Below are 17,580 nucleotides of genomic sequence, written 5' to 3'. Positions count from 1 at the left end.
AAAATAGGGATTGAGTCTGCGAGCCCCTCATGGGACAGGGGCTGTGTCCAGCTAGATTTGTTTGTATCGACCCCAGCACTTAGTACAGTGCCTAGCACATAGCATTTTACAAATACCATGATTATTATTATTATTAGAGGACCTAACCCCAACTAATCTGGCCTCAGGAAACCAGAATATCCATGTCTCCTTTGCCTCCAGTGGGCATCCAATGTCTAGAGTAACTCATTCCCTAAGAAGCAGTGTGACCTAGTGGATAGAGTATGGGTCTGGGATTCAGAATGACCTGGGTTCTAGTCTTGGATCGGCCATTTGTTTGCTGTGTTACCTTGGGCAAGTTGCTTAACTTCTCTTTGCCTCTGTTACCTCATCTGTCAAATGGGATTAACACTGTGAGCCCCACATGGGAGAGGAACTGTGTCCACCCTGATTACCCTGAATCTACTCTGGGGCTTAGAACACTGCCTGGCACAAAATAAGCACTTAATAAATACCATAAAAAAAGAAAAAAAAATTCCCCCAGATTGGTCAGGGACATCTCCCTGATTTGGTGGACAGATGCTGTCTGAGTGATGTTGAAATATCCAAAAAACAACTAGCATGGGAGAGTTAAAAGGTGGGATTAAAGGTCAGTCTAAAAAGGATTCAGTTGAGCACAAAGTGACTCAAACTATCTCCTCAGGATGCATAATTTCAGGGGAAATAGAGCCTAGCAGCATGAAGGGTGTAAAGTGGGAACCTTATTAGCTTAAGAATGGCAATGGAGTGAGAGAACAGAACTCAGGCAGGTGGAAAAGTCCAAAATGCTATTTGTCAGTGAGGCAGACGGCAGCAGACTCTGAGGCAGAACTAGTGGTTCATGTCTCTAAAACCATTTCCCTTGTCTGCCTGGCACAATCACCACAGACTTTTGTTTGGCACCAGAGCTTTGGGTCCAAACCAGATATTTCCACTAGAAAAATCCTCTCAGAAAATACACTGTCTCTTCCAAACAGTCAGTGATGTACTGTTCATTGTAAAAGCATTATCACTTCTTTCCCCGTTTACTTTTTTAGAACTAGTCCACTAGCGGATTGATTAGTTGTTTTCCTCAGTATCACATCATGCTCATCGGCCCCGTATTCTATTCCAAAAGGCGCGGTGGGGGGGGGGGGGAGGGGGCGAATACCTGAACGGCTCTCCCTTCACTTACCAACCAAAGGTAGTTCAAGACTCGCTGTCTAAAGGTCACATTAAGGGAGTTGGTAAATAGTCTCCCACTCTTGACCATCTTTGTTTAATTGGTGACCAGTGGCCTTATGTCAGCTTCAGTCATTCTATGGGTAGGCATCATTTTACCCATCTCCTACAAAAACCCAATCTTGATGCCGACCTCTTGCTCTTGGCCTCCCTCTGGACTGTAACTTCCTCCACCTTTATATCAATCAATCCTCCAGACCCTCACTCTCCCCATCTTCAAAGCCCTATTAAAATCTTATCTTCTCCTCGAAGACTCCCCGGACTTACCTATCATTTCCTCATCCTGTTTGCTCTCTTTTCTGTCTCACCTATGCACCAAGGTCTGCAGCCCTTAAGTCCTTTGCTATCTCCCCTAGCCCCATAGCACTTGTGCCCATAACCTCCACACTCTGCTGCTTCCACTGTCCGTACTCTGTTTTAACGCCCATCTACTCCACTATGTAAACTGCCTGAGAGCGAGGATCATGTCTAACATCTCTGTTAGATAGTTCTCTCCCAAGTGCTTACTCCAGTGTCTCACACACAGTAAGCACTCATTGATTGATTAAAATGACAAGAATCTAGCCATGTGAACACACCCAATCTAGGAAATAGTTCTGCTTTAAGTAAGTCACCAGGCCTGACGTGTCATCCTTGTACTCCTCCTCATGTTCAGTGCAATGATCCACCCATAGTAAGAGTTCAATAAATACTATTTGATGTATGACTATTTGCTGATGAGTGAATTCTCTTTGGTTTATAGCCTGTGCTTCCATGCACAACGGGAAGTGGAGGTGTGGAGATTATCAGATTCAGCTGATCTCAATTAAAACAGATGATTTAAGGCCCAACAGTGATCTGGGAAATTGTTAAAGGAATTTTCACTTAGGTGCCAATTTTTCATCATGCGAATGGGGAGAAAAAAAGCAGGGATTTTAGGGAGGACAGAAACTGGGAAGGGATGTGAAAGTGGCTGTTTTGCTGGGTTATTTTCCACCCGTGTTGGAAATGCTCAGTTCTTGTGAGAGAATGAGTGAAATTGGAAATGCAGTTCAGCAGACGTGAGGGTCATCAACTCCAAGGCCCCCTAGGAGTTTTTCCTTAGCGTTCTACCAGATCCACGGGGTGAGTAGCAAATTCCCTTTCCGTTTATCCCGGGGGAAACAAACCTCACCCTAGGCACTCATTCTCAACAAGGAAGAGGGAAGCAGAAAGTAGGAAACTGTGTGTAAATATCAGCCCAAATGCACATTAGAAGAAAAAGGAGAAGGAGAAGATAGGGGAATTAGCTGACTAGACATACATGAAAGTCTTTTTCGGTAGGAAAAGAATGCCACTCTCTAGGGGTGTAGGATATGAACAGCTGTCTGTTTTGTTTATTGGATTAGAAACTTATCTCAGCTAAGACACAGTTTCTAAATGGCCAGGACTGTGAAAATGGGGTGGGGCAAAAACAGTTTTCTGTTGAAATGGTTAAAAGCTTCATTTGGGCAGAAGTGTTCTCAGTGGGAAGGGGACAGAGATGTAGCAGCAGAGACTTTAAAAATAGGTTGTCAGTGGTTTCCCTTAGATATGGAGGTCAGAGAGCAACAAAAAGGCTCTGATTTATCAGCATACTGTTTATTTTCAGATTGAATTAATTGATGTAAAATAACAAACAGCCTTTCAAGGACTTGCCATTGAGCTCTCCCTTATGGTTTGGGAGTCTGAGAACCTCATGGGAGATTTTTATGGCTAAAATGGCTAGTTTCAAATTTTACCTATTTACTTTCTCGAGAGAAACTTTTTCCGTGGGTCTGTCACTAACTCTTTTCCCTTAGCTAAGAAACAAAAATAACATATTGTTATAATTGGCATCTAGTTTAAACTTTTTTATAAGGCTAGAAATATAACCTGACTGGACCAAAACACAGTGCTTCCTGGATATTCCTGAATAAGGGGCACTTTGAGGATTAATGAGTTAATTTCTGTAAAGCACTCAGAGATCCCAGAAAGAAAGAGACTATAAAAGCAGGAAAGATTTTGTAAATGCTGAAATCTATCAAACACCCCTTACTTGATATCTGCTTTTCCAAGAGGTGATAAAATGATATGGATGGAGAGGAATATTCTATGTGGGAAGCAGGGTGTGATGGTCATGGGGTAAATGCAATCAGAGGCAGATATTTTAAAATTTATTTTTTTTTAATACAAGCTAATCAGGTTGGACACGTTCCGTGCCGCAGTGGGGCTCACGATCTTAACCTGCATTTTACTGATGAGATAACTTAGGCACAGAGAAGTGAAGTGACTTGCCCTCGATCACACAGCACACAAGTGACATAGCTGGAATTAGAACCCAAGTCCTTCTGACTCCCAGCTCTGTTGTCTCTGTTTCTTTTTTTTTTTTAAGCATTTGTTCAGTTCTTACTGTGTGCCAGGCACGATAATAGACCCTGGGATAGATACAGGTAAATCAGGTGGGACACAGTCTGTGTCCTACATCGGGATCACAGTCTTAATCCCCATTTTACAAATGAGATAACTGAGGTTCAGAGAAGCTAAGTGACTGGCCCAAGGTCACACAGCAAACGAGTGCCAGAGTAGGATTAGAACCCAGATCCTCCTGACTCCCGGGCCCGTGTTCTATCCACTGGACCACAGTTTCCCCACCTTTAATGTTAGGACATTAAAAATGTGTTTTAAGAGGATCAAGAGAAAAACGGTTGAGGATATTAGAGCAAATGGATCACGACTCCACTGCCAGTCTCAGTTCTATCAAAAACTTGGACTTTGGAGCTTCATTCCTTACCTTGTACATCTTTTACTTCCATGACAAGAAGTAGCTTGACATGATGGGTAGAGCATGGTCCTGGGAGTCCAAAGGTCATGGGTTCTAAACCCAGCTCCACCACTTGTCTACTGTGTGACCTTTGGCAAGTCACTTCACTTCCCTGTGCCTCAGTGACCTCATCTGTACAGTGAGGATTGAGACTGCGAGCCTCACCTGAGACAGGGACTGTGTCCAACCTGCTTTGCTCGTATCTACCCCAGCACTTAGTACAGCACCTGGAACAAAGTAAGTGCTTAACAAATACCGCAATTATTGTTATTGTTACAGTGCTCTGCACACGGTAACCGTTGAATAAATGGGATTGATTATCTGATCCTCCTCGCCTCCACTTTGATTTTACTTCAGTGTTTCTTCAGCTGTAATTTTTTTAATCGGTATTTCGTCGGTGCTTACTAGTTGTCAAACACTGTTCTAAATCCTGGAGTGGATACAAGTGAATTAGGCCGGAAACAGTCCCTGTCCAGCAAGGGACTCACAATCTAAGTAGGAGATCAGAGAGGTTGTGACTTGCCCAGTGGCACGCAACAAGCATTTGGCAGAGCCGGGAGTAGAACCCAGGGCTCGTGGCTTCCAGGCCTGTGGTCTTTTCACTAGGCCGTGATGTTTCGGTAACAGAGCCTAATGTGAAATTGAGTGATCCTGTCATCAGAAGCCCGGTGTGTCCCATGCTCTTCTTGGACACACCTGCTCCAGCTGCCCACACAGCAGTGGCACACACCACTTGTTGACAGCCCAGGCACATTGTTTGGGGAGTCATGGAAACTGGAAAGCACGCTCAAATAGTCTGGCATCAGAGGAAGCAGGGAGAAAGGCTTCAATCCCCTCAGAGCGCCTGACACATTGAAAGTATTTGTTTTCCTTCCATCCCGTTGCTGTCCGCCCAAGTGAACCTCCAGACATTCAAGTCGAGTGGCTCCCTGTTAGTTCTCAGAAACATATACTTAGAAACTCCACCGTATCAATCTTGGACCCTTAGCTACAACTGGCATTAAAGACAGAGGCCAATAAAATACCTAAGTAGTTATGGTTTCCATTAGGGTTTGAGCAAATATCTCTGTTTGTTTTTAATCTTTAAACTGTGTTGTTGTTTTTTTCAATTGGAGACCAAACAGATCTGGGTGGGACTCTAGATGTGAAAAGGGCATACTGTGGTACTATTTGCATCATTACATTTGGAACTGATAGTATTTGTTAAGTGTTTACCCGATCCTTTAACCCACAAATATCACAAATGCTGGAAAAAAGCAGTGCGTACGACGACTCGTGTAGTTCACGTGAGGACCGATACCATCGCACTCATCTTTCTTCCAGGAAAATGCTCTAGGGAGAGACCAAATTCTAGGCATTTTTGGCTAGTGGACTCGAGGGAGTCAGGGACAAAAGGAAACATAGAAGAAAATGGATGAGAAGAACTTTGACCCCACCCTGGGTCCCATGTGGCTTTATGACCATGACTGGCTTTAAAGTCCCGCTGACCGATTTCTGGAATCTTCAAAGTGTTGTCTTTTTGACCATTGCACTTTAGCTGGCTTAAGCTTGATCATTTGTTCTCAATCCCTAATGGATAACCTGAAATAATAATAGTGTTGGTATTTGTTAAGCGCTTACTATGTGCCGAGCACTGTTCTAAGCGCTGGGGTAGATACAGGGTAATCAGGTCGTCCCACGTGAGGCTCACAGTTAATCCCCATTTTACAGATGAGGTAACTGAGGCACAGAGAAGTGAAGTGACTTGCCCACAGTCACACAGCTGACAAGTGGCAGAGCCGGGATTCGAACTCATGACCTCTGACCCCCAAGCCCGTGCTCTTTCCACTGAGCTACGCTGCCTCTCTAATGACCCCGGCATGACAAAACAGTGTTGTCTCTTGTTTAACCACATCCTAGCAATGCAATCCATTAAGGCAGTGGGAGTCTTTGTGGATAGAGCTTGGGAGTGGAGTCCCAGCTTTGCCCTTGGCTTGCTCTGTGACTTTGGACAAGTCATTTACCCTCTCTGTGATTTATTTTCCTCATCTGCAGTATGGATATAACATACTTGCTCCCCCCTCCCTCGTAGAGTGTGACCCTGAGTGTGATAGGCACTACGTCCAACCTCATCACCATCTGTCGACCTCAGCACTGATTGTGAATCAATGGTATTTATTGAGCACTTGCTATGTGTAGAGAACTGTAATAAGTGCTTGGGAGAGTACAGTACAACAGAATTAGCTCATTCAATGCCTGCCTATAATGAGTTTACCACCTGAGAGAAAACATGGGATTGGCATTTGCCAAATTCTACATTGGTATTTATTAATCACAGTTTTGATATTTGTTAAGCACTATATGCCAAGCTCTGTTCTGGGAAATGGAGTAGATATAGGATGATCAGGTTAGAAATGATTGTATTTATTAATCACAATTTTGATATTTGTTAAGCACTATATGCCAAGCTCTGTTCTGGGAAATGGAGTAGATATATGATGATCAGGTTAGAAATGATCGTATTAATCACAATTTTGATATTTGTTAAGCACTATATGCCAAGCTCTGTTCTGGGAAATGGAGTAGATATGTGATGATCAGGTTGGAAACGATCCCTGGATAACATAGGGGTCACAGTCTAAGGGGTAGAGATAATAGGCATTTAATCTCTAATTCATAGGTGAGGAAATTAAGGGACAGAGAAGGTAAGTCATTCACCCAGTGTCTTATAGCAGGCAAGTGAACTGATAAATGAGAATCTATTGAAACTTTTTTTTCTTATATGGCACTTGTTAAGCACTTGCTATGTGTCGGGCACTGTACAAAACATTAGGGTAGCTACAAGATAATCGGATTGGACACGGTCCCTGCCCATCATAGAGCTCATAGCCGTAATCCCCATTTAACAGACGAGTTAACTGAGGCCCAGAGAAGTCAAGTGACGTGCCCAAGGTCACCCAGCAGACAAGGGGCGGCGGAGCCAGAATCAGAATCCAGGTTCTCCTGTCACCCAGGCCTGTGCTCTCTCCACTAGGCCACGCTGCTTCTCTGAAGGTAGTGGGTTTAAATAATAAGGCGAATCACTTCTTCGCACAGCAGGTGATAAGTATATGGAATTCATTACCGCAAGAAGTGGTGCGGGCCAAAAATATCATCAGGTTCAAGTGGGGTTTGGATAAATTCAGGGATTAGCAGTCCATAGTGGGTGACTCAAAGGGAAAGCCTTTGCTAGCTAGTGCAGTGAGAAACAGACAGACCAACAGACCACTGCTCTCCTCACATTCAAAGCCCTCCTAAATCCCAACTCCTCCAACTAGCTTCCCACGCTTCATTTGCCGGCCCCCTTAGCCACTCTAGCGCTCACGCAGTGATTCCCCCCATCCTTATCCCTTATGCCGATTTTGACTGATTTTGACCATTTAAGTTGTAAGTATTTTTATGTTCATTTCTCTCATTAGATTGTAGGCTCCTCGTAACACTAAGTCTGTTCTGGGCAGGGGTTGTGTCTACCACTTCTGTTGTTTTGTACCCTTCCAGGCACTTAGTACAGTGCTCTGTACCCAATAAGTACTCACTAAATAGGACTGATTAATTTATCTTAGCCAGGGAACATGTCCCTTGTTTATCCGGCACTTCCCAAGTGTCTAGAACAGACCACCGAATCAGTAAATGCTCCTGCTACTAATACTAATAAATCAGTTTCCGGTATTTATAGAGTGCTTGCCGTGTGCAGAGCACTGTACCGAGCATGTGGAAGAGGACAGTGCTACCGCTACTAGTAGTCAGTCTGTCAATCGTATTTATTGAGCGCTTCCTGTGTGCAGAGCACTGTACTAAGCACTTGGGAGGGTACAATGTAACAATAAACAGACACATTTCCTGCCTACTTACTACTGTTACCACTACCGTCGCTGGCTAATATGGGCCAAGACCACACGTCAACTTTTTTTTTTAAATGCTATCTGTTAAGTGCTTACTATGTGTCAGGCACTGTACTAAGTTGTGGGGTAAGTACAAGGTAATCAGGTTGGGTACAGTCCCTGTCCTGCATAGGGCTCACAGTCTTAATCCACGTTTTGTAAATGAGGTAACTGAGGCACAGGGATGTGAAGTAACTTGCCCAAGGTCACAGAGCAGAGAGATGGAGGAGTGGGGATTAGAACCCAGGTCCTTCTGATTCGCAGGTCCGTGCTCTACCACTAGGACCACGCAGCTTCTCATTGTTGTCATTCTCGTGAAGTGCACTTCACAAGATGTTGCCCCGTTGCCGGCTAACTTAGTTCACCCTGGACACTGGAAGAAGCATGACAGGCAGGGACGGGAAAGTGTGACTGGAGCTGTTTGAGCCTTGAGAAACTATCATCAACTCCTCTGCCCTGAAGTATCAGGCTTGAGGCCTCATCCTTCCTTTCTGATGGGACTCCCCAACATCATCATCCTTATTATTTAATGCTCTTTTTATTGCTGCTTTTGCTTTGATCGATATTTCTGGAATGACTAGAAGCTAAAAAAAGTTAAAAAAAGATGTTTCCAAGGAATAAATATTGAAGAGCAGTGTGATGTAGGGTGAAGAGCCTGGACTTGGGAGTATGAGCAACTGGGTTCTAATCCAGTCTTGGCCAGTGGCTTGCTGTGTGAACTTGGCCCAGTCACTTAACTTCCCTGTATTTTGGTTTCCTCATCTATAGAATGAACAGCTGTTTAATCCCCTCCCTCCTCCTAGACTGTGAGCCTCATGTAGAACAAAGACTCAATTAACTTGTATTTTTCCTGGTGTTTAGAAAAGTGCTTGACACATATTAAGTGATTAACAAATATAATAACGATAATAATAACATCAATAACAACATGGGTGTTAGCGGGTCAGCAAAGGGGTGGCTTGTATTCACCAGATATGTCAGGGGCCTTTCTAGCGACCAAAAGAAAAGGAAGAATATTGAATATTTCTTATACGCTTACTAAGTGCAGATAGTAAGTGCTCAATAAATACTAAAAAAAATAAATATTACACATTCTCCCTACTGCTTCATTTGGGTTTTTGAGTTTATCCTCCCTAGGTGCTTAACTACTATCTCCACCCCCTCCCCCCGAGGACGTGTCTTTATACCCAGTCACTTCCCTTACCTGCAATTATTTTAGTATTGACTGAAGCACTAGACTGATAGATCCTTGAGGCCAGGGACTATCTACTTATTCTATAATATTCTCCTAAATGCTTAGTCCAGTGCTCTGCACCCAGTAGGCACTCAATGAGTAGAGTTTGATCCACTCACTATTAGTGGTTTGGCTAATTTGGTTGGATGCTATCACTGCTGTAACCTTATTTCAGATAGGAACAAGATTAAGTAGTATTCCCCTTCTGGATTATTACCATTAACAACGGCAATAATAATGATAATGTTTGCTAAGTGTTTACTGTGTGACAAGTTGTGGTGGTTGCAAGTTAATTAGATTGGACACAATCCCTGTCCCTCAAGGGGCTTAAAGTCTGAGTAAGAACATAAACACCAGCATTCCTGAGTCAGAACAATTCATTCAATAGTATTTACTGAGCGCTTACTATGTGCAAAGCACTGAACTAAGCGCTTGGAATCTACAATTCGGCAAGAGATAGAGACAATCCCTGCCCACTGATGGGTTTACAGTCTAATAGGACAGTCTCCAGCTCAGAAATTCATCTCTGACTGTGATAACGGAATGCTTAGGGCAGCCATGTGGTGACCTCTTTTCTTGCCATCCACCCCCGTATTTGAGAACTGAAGAACTGAGCGTCCTTAATTTTTCCCTGCTAGTATTCCTTCTAGAAAACGGAGTCTCTCACTGGGAGAAATCTCAGGACCGAGATTCCGTGAGAAGGAATTGAATATAGCGATAGCAGTTTGTGAGGGGCCTCTCTCACACTCTTAATCCTGCCAACTATATCCTTGCTGGTGATGGAGGGCAATAAAGGAGGAGGGGGACAGGCAAATAGCATGCCATGCAGTGAAGCTACGTGGCCTAGCGGATAGAGCACAGGCCTGGGAGTCAGAAGGAAGGTCATGGGTTCTAATCCCAGCTCTGCCGCTTATCTTCCCCATGGGCTGTGTCAACCTGATTCTTTTGTATCTATCCCAGTATAAGTTACAGTGCCCGGCACATAGTAAGCACTTATATACCATAAAAAAAAAGGCAGCGTAGGTTCCAGGTGGTGTAAGTTGTCCTATCAGGGAAGATGTTGCTCCAAAGCAGCTTCTGAATTTGTAGGGGTCCAGTGAAGGAAGAATCCATTTCTGAATAGCTGGTGGTATTAGGACACTTCTGTCACGAAGGCATGGGCTGAGACCACAAGGCCACATCACATTCCCAAGGAAAGGAACATCTCTCCAAGATGGAATGATCTCTTGTGGTGTCCTTGGCTGTGGTCTTTTACCGACGGGTGAGGCTGTGGTTTGGACAGAGGCCTCAAGTTTTTCTTTTTCTCGCTTTTGCGTCTTTTCACTATTAATGAGCCAGCTTCTCTTCGGCTTGTAATAGGGGAGGTTGGGAGGGGCGGCTTTACGCAGGATTTGTGAAGCAGTCTCCCTTGTTGGAAAAGTGGACATCTTTCCCCCAGTTCTCATCACTAATTTACCTACATGAAGCAGCACTCCACCCTAAGTTCCATTTTGACACTATATTTCAGAAAGGGAGGTTTGAAGAACTGGCTTTTGAGATTTATAGGCGCTCTTAATAGAGTTGATGAGAAACAGCTAATGAAGGGAAGCAGCATGGAAAAAGCACGGACTGGAGATTCAGGGGTTCTGGGTACTGCAACTTGCCTGCTGTGGTACCTTAATTAAGTTACTTAACCCTTCTGTGCCTCAGTTGCCTCATCTATAAAATGGAGATCAAAACTGTGAGCCTTATGTGGGACAAGGACTGTGTCCGACCCAATTAGCTTGTATTTACTGAAATACTGTGCTTAAAACAATGCTTGGCACTTAGAAAACGCTTAACAGACCCCACAGTTATTATTATCGTCGTTATCATTATTATCATCACTTAGTACAGTGCTTGGACCCAGGGTAAGAGCCTAGAAGATATCATGATGATCATAAAGATGATGTTGCTGATGACTGTCTAACCTGGATAGATTGGAGCTGATCTTTGAGTTTACCTATGTTGGCATGTTTATAACATCTGGGGCACATTCTTGAACTTCTTGGTTTTAAAAATGAAGAACAGAACAAAGTGCAAAGTGCAAATTGCACTCTCCCAAGTGCTGAGTACAGTGCTCTGCACACAGTAAGCACTCAATAAATACCATGGATGGATAATGAAGAAATAATTGACCCGCATGAAGTTGCGTTTGTGCAGCTTCCAAAGATTTCAGACACCCCAGAGGTGGTTAATTTTTTAAAAGTCTGCAGTTGAGTCATTCAGTAGTACTCAATAGCATCTGTTGAGTGGTTCTGTTTCCCAGAGATCTGTTCTAAGCATCGGGGGGAGTACTATCGGGTTGGGAGATAAGATCCCTGCTCTCACATAGACATTAAAATTAATTACAGGTAGTGGGAAGCCACAGAGCTTCAAGTGCTTTAGCACAAGTTGATCCTTCCTTTGAACTCCTTTTATACGAAGATGACTACATTTTATTCACTCTCATTTCTCCCAAACATTTCCTAATTCTGGAAATGTACTTGGTGCTTGAGGTTTCAGTCCGTGCATAAGCACTCTAAGTATCATTAAGCTTGTGATTTGCCACAGAAGGAGCCAGAGGAGAAAGGATTTTTTTAAACAACTAATCAAATGGTCATTAGGAAAAGGAGATGAGGATTCCAAGGAGCTAAGAGGGAAAAAGTAGGTGCAAGCCCTTTGAAAAAACAAAGAAGTAGCAGCAATGAAGTCTAGTCTCTGTTTTAAATTAGCATGTGCTAGACTTAGAATAAGGCAATGCCATTATTAGGTCAGATGAACAATTCTCCAGACCCGCAATTGGTCTCCAATAACAGTATCAAAAGATGTTTTATGATTCAGAGTGTTGATTGCCCTTTTTGACAGCCATCCTCCTACTTAGACCACGAGGCCCCCGTGGGACAGGGACTGGGTTTGAACTGATCAACCTGTATCTACCTTGGCCCTTGGAGCATTGCTTGTCACATAGTTAACACTTAAACAATAATTAATAATAATAATCCTCATAGAGATGTATTATCTAGCTTCACTAGGTTTTTCTATCCACTTAGAGATTTTGACAGACACCCAAGATACCAGTTCAGATTTGTTCCTCTCTAGAATTCTCGCTAAACTTGATGAATAGAACCATTAATATCCCTCTATCGGTCACGCTCGACTGCCGAAACAAACAAACTGTGGGTAACATTTGGATTTAACCTTTGACGTGGAAGAAAATTACCTCATCAGCACCACCTTTCCACCTCATGACACACCACCTCAAGAAACTGGCCAAGACATATCCTGTTGAACTTTATTCTGAGCTCTGGAACAAATTGTAACGGGAACTACCCTTGCCATCAGTAAAGTCCAGGACTGAACCAGAAATTGCCAGCCTGCATGTAGAGAGTATTAGTCCTCCCTTCCTCTGTTGCTAGGGAGGGAGTTTGCTCTCGTGGTTAGCGAAGAAGACTGGGAGTCGTGACTCATGAATCCTATCCGGGCTCTGCTGCTGACTCACTTTAGGCCTTGGCTAAAAACTTTACCTTTCTTGGTCTTTCTTTCCCGGTCTGGTAAGGTCTCCAAGATTTGGAGAAAATTTATGCGCGCAGAGAATGTGCTTGCCAATTCTGTTTTATTTTAGTCTTTCAAGCGCTTAGTACGGTGCTCGTCACACAATAAGTGCTCATGGAATAGTCAGCAAGTGCTCCGAGTATGCAAAGAACTTTGAATCGTATAAGGGGTGGTGGCGGCTTTGGGAGGGGAAAATATGATCTTTTCTGGATCAGAAGGCAAATCGGGGATGCTGGTGGGATAAGAGGGCTATTGTGCTTCAGATGAGAAGCAGTAGTAATCCTATTGTGCCCAGGCAGCTTTTTGGACAGTGAGCCGGTCCTTTTTGAGCAACTTAATATTTAGTATTGTTACTCTCTTGACTATCTCGAAGATCCTCTGGTCCGACATGGAATCATAACCAAGATGATGAAAAACCTATCCTCTCTCCTACCCTAACTCCCAGAAGACTGTGATCCCAGGTTCTCCATTTGCCAAAAGAATATGGAATCCCAGACAACCTTTATTGAAATCTGGATCTCTACAGTAGCAGATCATCGACAACTTTGGTTATGTCAGAAAATCAGCTGTAAGATTTCCCAGCTCCCTTCTTCCCGAGTCTGACATGCCCATATGCTTCATCTCATTGTAGTCTGAATATTTGGGTTTTCTGGTTGAAAATATTCTTTTGGTGTCTCCCGTGATTCTGTGAGGGCCCAAGGCATATATTCAACAGATTAGGTACAAAACCATTAAGAAAAACATGGTCAAATGGGGTTGGAGAGTATGATCCAAACTCCTGCCGAAGAAGTGGGAAATAAATGAGAAAAGCAATTCTGTAAGTCCTGACATTCTTGGAACGCTGTACAATACACCGGGCCAGATTCACATCCTATGTAAATCCGCAGGAAAATTCCCCGAAGAAATATAATTTTTTCTTGACAAATGTCTCAAATTAAAGAGCAACAAAGGGAAATCACTAAAAATGCCTCGGGTGTGATATTTTAGGAGATGTTGCCAGATTGTTGGCTATCCTGAGTTGGATATGCCGCAGCTGTCTAGCAGGAGAACACAAATCGATCATTTTGGATTGATGCTGTGTTTCTTTGAGGCCAAAGCTGAGTTTTCAGCCTTTTTTTTTTTTTTAAAAAACCAATGGTTTGTTTATTGCTCCTCATACTGGATCGGAAATTCTAGGAAAGGTAGCTGGAGAGAGACAAGTCACCGGTAATGTACATTCACATTAATCATTCCTTCCTGCAAATTAATCAATCGGTGGTATTGACTGAGCTGTGACTGAGTGTGACACACTCTGCTGAATGCTGGGTAGGGTACAGCAGAAACAACACACATCCCCTGCGTTCGAGGAGCTTGCAGTCAGTGCTTAGTACAGCGCCTGGCACATTGTAAGCGCTTAACAAGTACCATCATTATTCTTTCGCACTGCTTTCAGGCAATTTATGCGCCCGACTGAAAAACACTGCTTCCATCTGTATTTCTCCTGTGATCCCAGCATTAAGGTACTCGATCAGCCCTCTCCCTCCTACATTACCTCACTGAATTCATCCTTCAACCCAACCCACACACTTTGCTCTGCTAATGCTAGTCTCCTTCCTCGATCTTGATTTTTGTCTATCCCTCTGCTGTCCCTTCGCACACGCCTTCCCTTTGGCCTGGAGCTGCCTCCCCCTTCATATCTGACAGACAATCACTCCACCACTTTCAAAGACCTCCTAAAATCACATCTTCTCTTAAAGGCCTTCCCTGACTACGCTCTAATTTCTCCTGTTCATCCTACTTCTGTGTCGCCTGTGCCCTTGGATCTTACCCTTTAAGCACTTGATACTCACACCACTCTCAGCTCCAAAGCACTTAAACACATATCCTTACATTGTGTTCCTTCTTCCGCTTGAAATGTCTTCTAATGCCTATCTCCCCCTATAGATTGTAAACTTCTTATGGGCAGGGATTGTTTTTACCAAATCTATTGTATTGCCCTCACCCAAGCACTTAGTTTAGTGCTCTGCACCTAGTAAACAGTAAATACAATCAATTTATTTATTGATGGATTCCATAGTATGTGTTTGATTACCTTGTTTCCCATTAGAAAGCATTTTTTTTGTGGGAAGGGACTTTGTCTTTAATTTTACTATGTACTTCCAAGACCCTGGTTCAATCCTTTGCAAATAGTTAATGTTCAATAAATATCACTGAATGTCGGGCTGATGACTCCCCAGTATCTAAAATCAAATCTTCAGAATCTAGCAATTGTTGGATACAGGAAGGAAGAACTAAAATGCTTGGAGGCAGGAATCATGTCTGCCAACTGGATTATACTGTGAAATGTTTAGCACAAAGCTCTGTATACTGTAAGTGCTCAGTAAATCCCATTAATTGATTGATTAATTTACCACTTATATATGTTTGGGTAGGGATTATGTGTATTGTACTATATTCTCCCAAGTGCTTAGTACAATCTTCAGCATACAGTAAACACCCAGTAAATACCACTGATTTATTGACCTTATTCCTCCGACTCACTGGTTACAATGCACACATTTTCTTAAATGAAGACACATATCAAACAATCAGTGGTATTTTTTGACCCCTAACTGGGTGCAGAGCACTGTACTAAGGTCTTGGAAGAGTATAATCTAAGAGTTGGTAGACATGTTCCCTGCCCACAGTGAGCACATGTCCAATTAAAAGCAGAACTTCAGGATTTTTAGTCAATGACATTAACAAATAATCAGTGCTCTTAAAGCACTCTGGCCAAGTGGAAATATTATGGGCCTGGAAATCAGAGGATCTAGGTACTAATTCCAGTTCTGTCACTTGTCTGCTTTGTCCTTGGCCATGTCACAACTTACCTTGACCTCAGTTTCCTCATCTTTAAAATGCAGATTCAGAAAGCAGTTCTACCTCCTATTTAGACCTAATGTGAACCTAATTTGAGACAGAGACTGTGTCCAATTTGATTATCTTGTATTTACCATAGTGCTTGACATTTAGTAAGTGCTTATCAAATGCCATAATTGATTAGTATTTTTTGATTAGTATTGATTAGTACATAGTACATTAGTATTAGCTAATGTAGAAAAGTCACAGATTCCGATTGCTCTGACCTAGGTACTCTAACTAAAATGATATTCAGAATTGCTTAATAGTTTGGAAAGTTTCTCTAGTTATTCCAGATTTCATTGTCTTTTCTCTTTAAGAAAGTTAATCTTCTGAAGATATATTTTACCAAAAAAAAAAAAAAAGGGCCAGGACAGACTCCTGTAAGCTAACAGAGAATTAAAAAAAAAATTGGGCCAATTCATACTAGGTCTTTCATTTGCTGAAAACGGCAAATATCATACTGTTTTAAATAATAATAAATCAACCCATATTGAGGACCATATTTATTATGTTTGGAATTAACAATAATAAATGTAAATATTGCCTTTTGCAATATTCGGAGTGGAATTTAATGGAAATAAAATGATCTTGTGCAGTTTGATTTTGTACTTAATGCATTGTCATATTTTTGGACCCAAGGTACTCCTAAAATTACATAACTTGAAAAGTTGTAATAAGTGCATTCAAGTGTAAATCAGACTATTTTTCCTGGAGCTAATGTGACCACGGTGGTCTAACTTTACCTCGCTTGCCTTGCTTAATACATGCAGGCTCAGCCTGTTCGAAGACGAGAAACACAGGTTTTCTTCTCTTGCTGAGAGGCAGCGCTGACTCCAGCTTTTTGAGAGAAAGGAGCGATGTTTGCCAGTTCTACGTAGTCTCAGAAGCTGCTTCCTGCATGGCAGCATCCTTTAGGAGTACCAACCTAAGCTAAAACGGGGCTGATTCTTATTTAGAAAAGCATTTGTTCAACCTCTCTCTATCTCTACTTTTATTTTCCTCATTTTATCCTGCGGAGAGAAACAACTCCCTTTCTTTACTCCGGGATTTTACGGAAATATTTTAAATGCTGAAAAAGCAAGAAACTTCACTCCTCAAGGATCTTTCTAACTCCCTCTGGCGTTCAGCGGCCCCGTTGTGCTAGATTGATTCTTTTTAATTTGGTAGGAGACAGAGCTCTGCTAGACTGAGCCAGAAAAACAGATCGACCTTGAACCCTATCAGACCATCCGGTCCTGAAATAACATGCCTGTGTTCCGGTTGTGACTTGCTGTATAGACATAGCAGAATATATTCACGCGTGTTAAATTGTGAAATGGGGTCTCAGCTCTTAAAATCAAGAATGTCGGTTATTTAGGAAGCTGGAATATTTAGTGTCTGATATGGAACAATTAGCATAGAATCTGGCTAAAGAAATCATCTTAAAACACAGGCTTTGTTTGCCTTAATGGTAGCCGCTCTGCGGTTTGATAGTGTGCATTTAATCAGACAGTAGAGTGTCTTGAGCGACTATTGTGCGATTAAATTAGCAGACCTCATCCCTGCCCGCAAGGACTTACAGTGTATCTAATATGGAACAATTAGCATAGAATCTGGCTAAAGAAATCATCTTAAAACCCAGGCTCTGTTTGCCTTAATGGTAGCCGCTCTGGGGCTTGACAGTGTGCATTTAATCAGACAGTAGAGTGTCTTGAGCGACTGTTGTGCAATTAAATTAGCAGACCTCATCCCTGCCCGCAAGGAGCTGACGGTGTAGCAGGTCAGAATTGGAGGTGAGATTTTTAACCTCATGTGCAGGGGTGTCAGGTGAGACCGATGTAGAAAGACACTGGTTTCTATTCTATCCCGTTTTCCATCTACACCCAGTCCCTAGGAGAACTCATTCGCTCCTGTGGCTCAGCTACCACCTCTTTGCGGTGGATAACCGAATCTCCATCTCCCGCCCTGATCTCTCTTCCTCTCTATGGTCTTGCATC

The sequence above is a fragment of the Ornithorhynchus anatinus genome, chromosome 15, assembly GCF_004115215.2.
Source record: "Ornithorhynchus anatinus isolate Pmale09 chromosome 15, mOrnAna1.pri.v4, whole genome shotgun sequence".
In the NCBI taxonomy this organism is placed as follows: Eukaryota; Metazoa; Chordata; class Mammalia; order Monotremata; family Ornithorhynchidae; genus Ornithorhynchus; species Ornithorhynchus anatinus.
The sequence above is the reverse complement of the archived record's forward strand: the minus strand, read 5'-3'. Positions refer to the sequence as shown.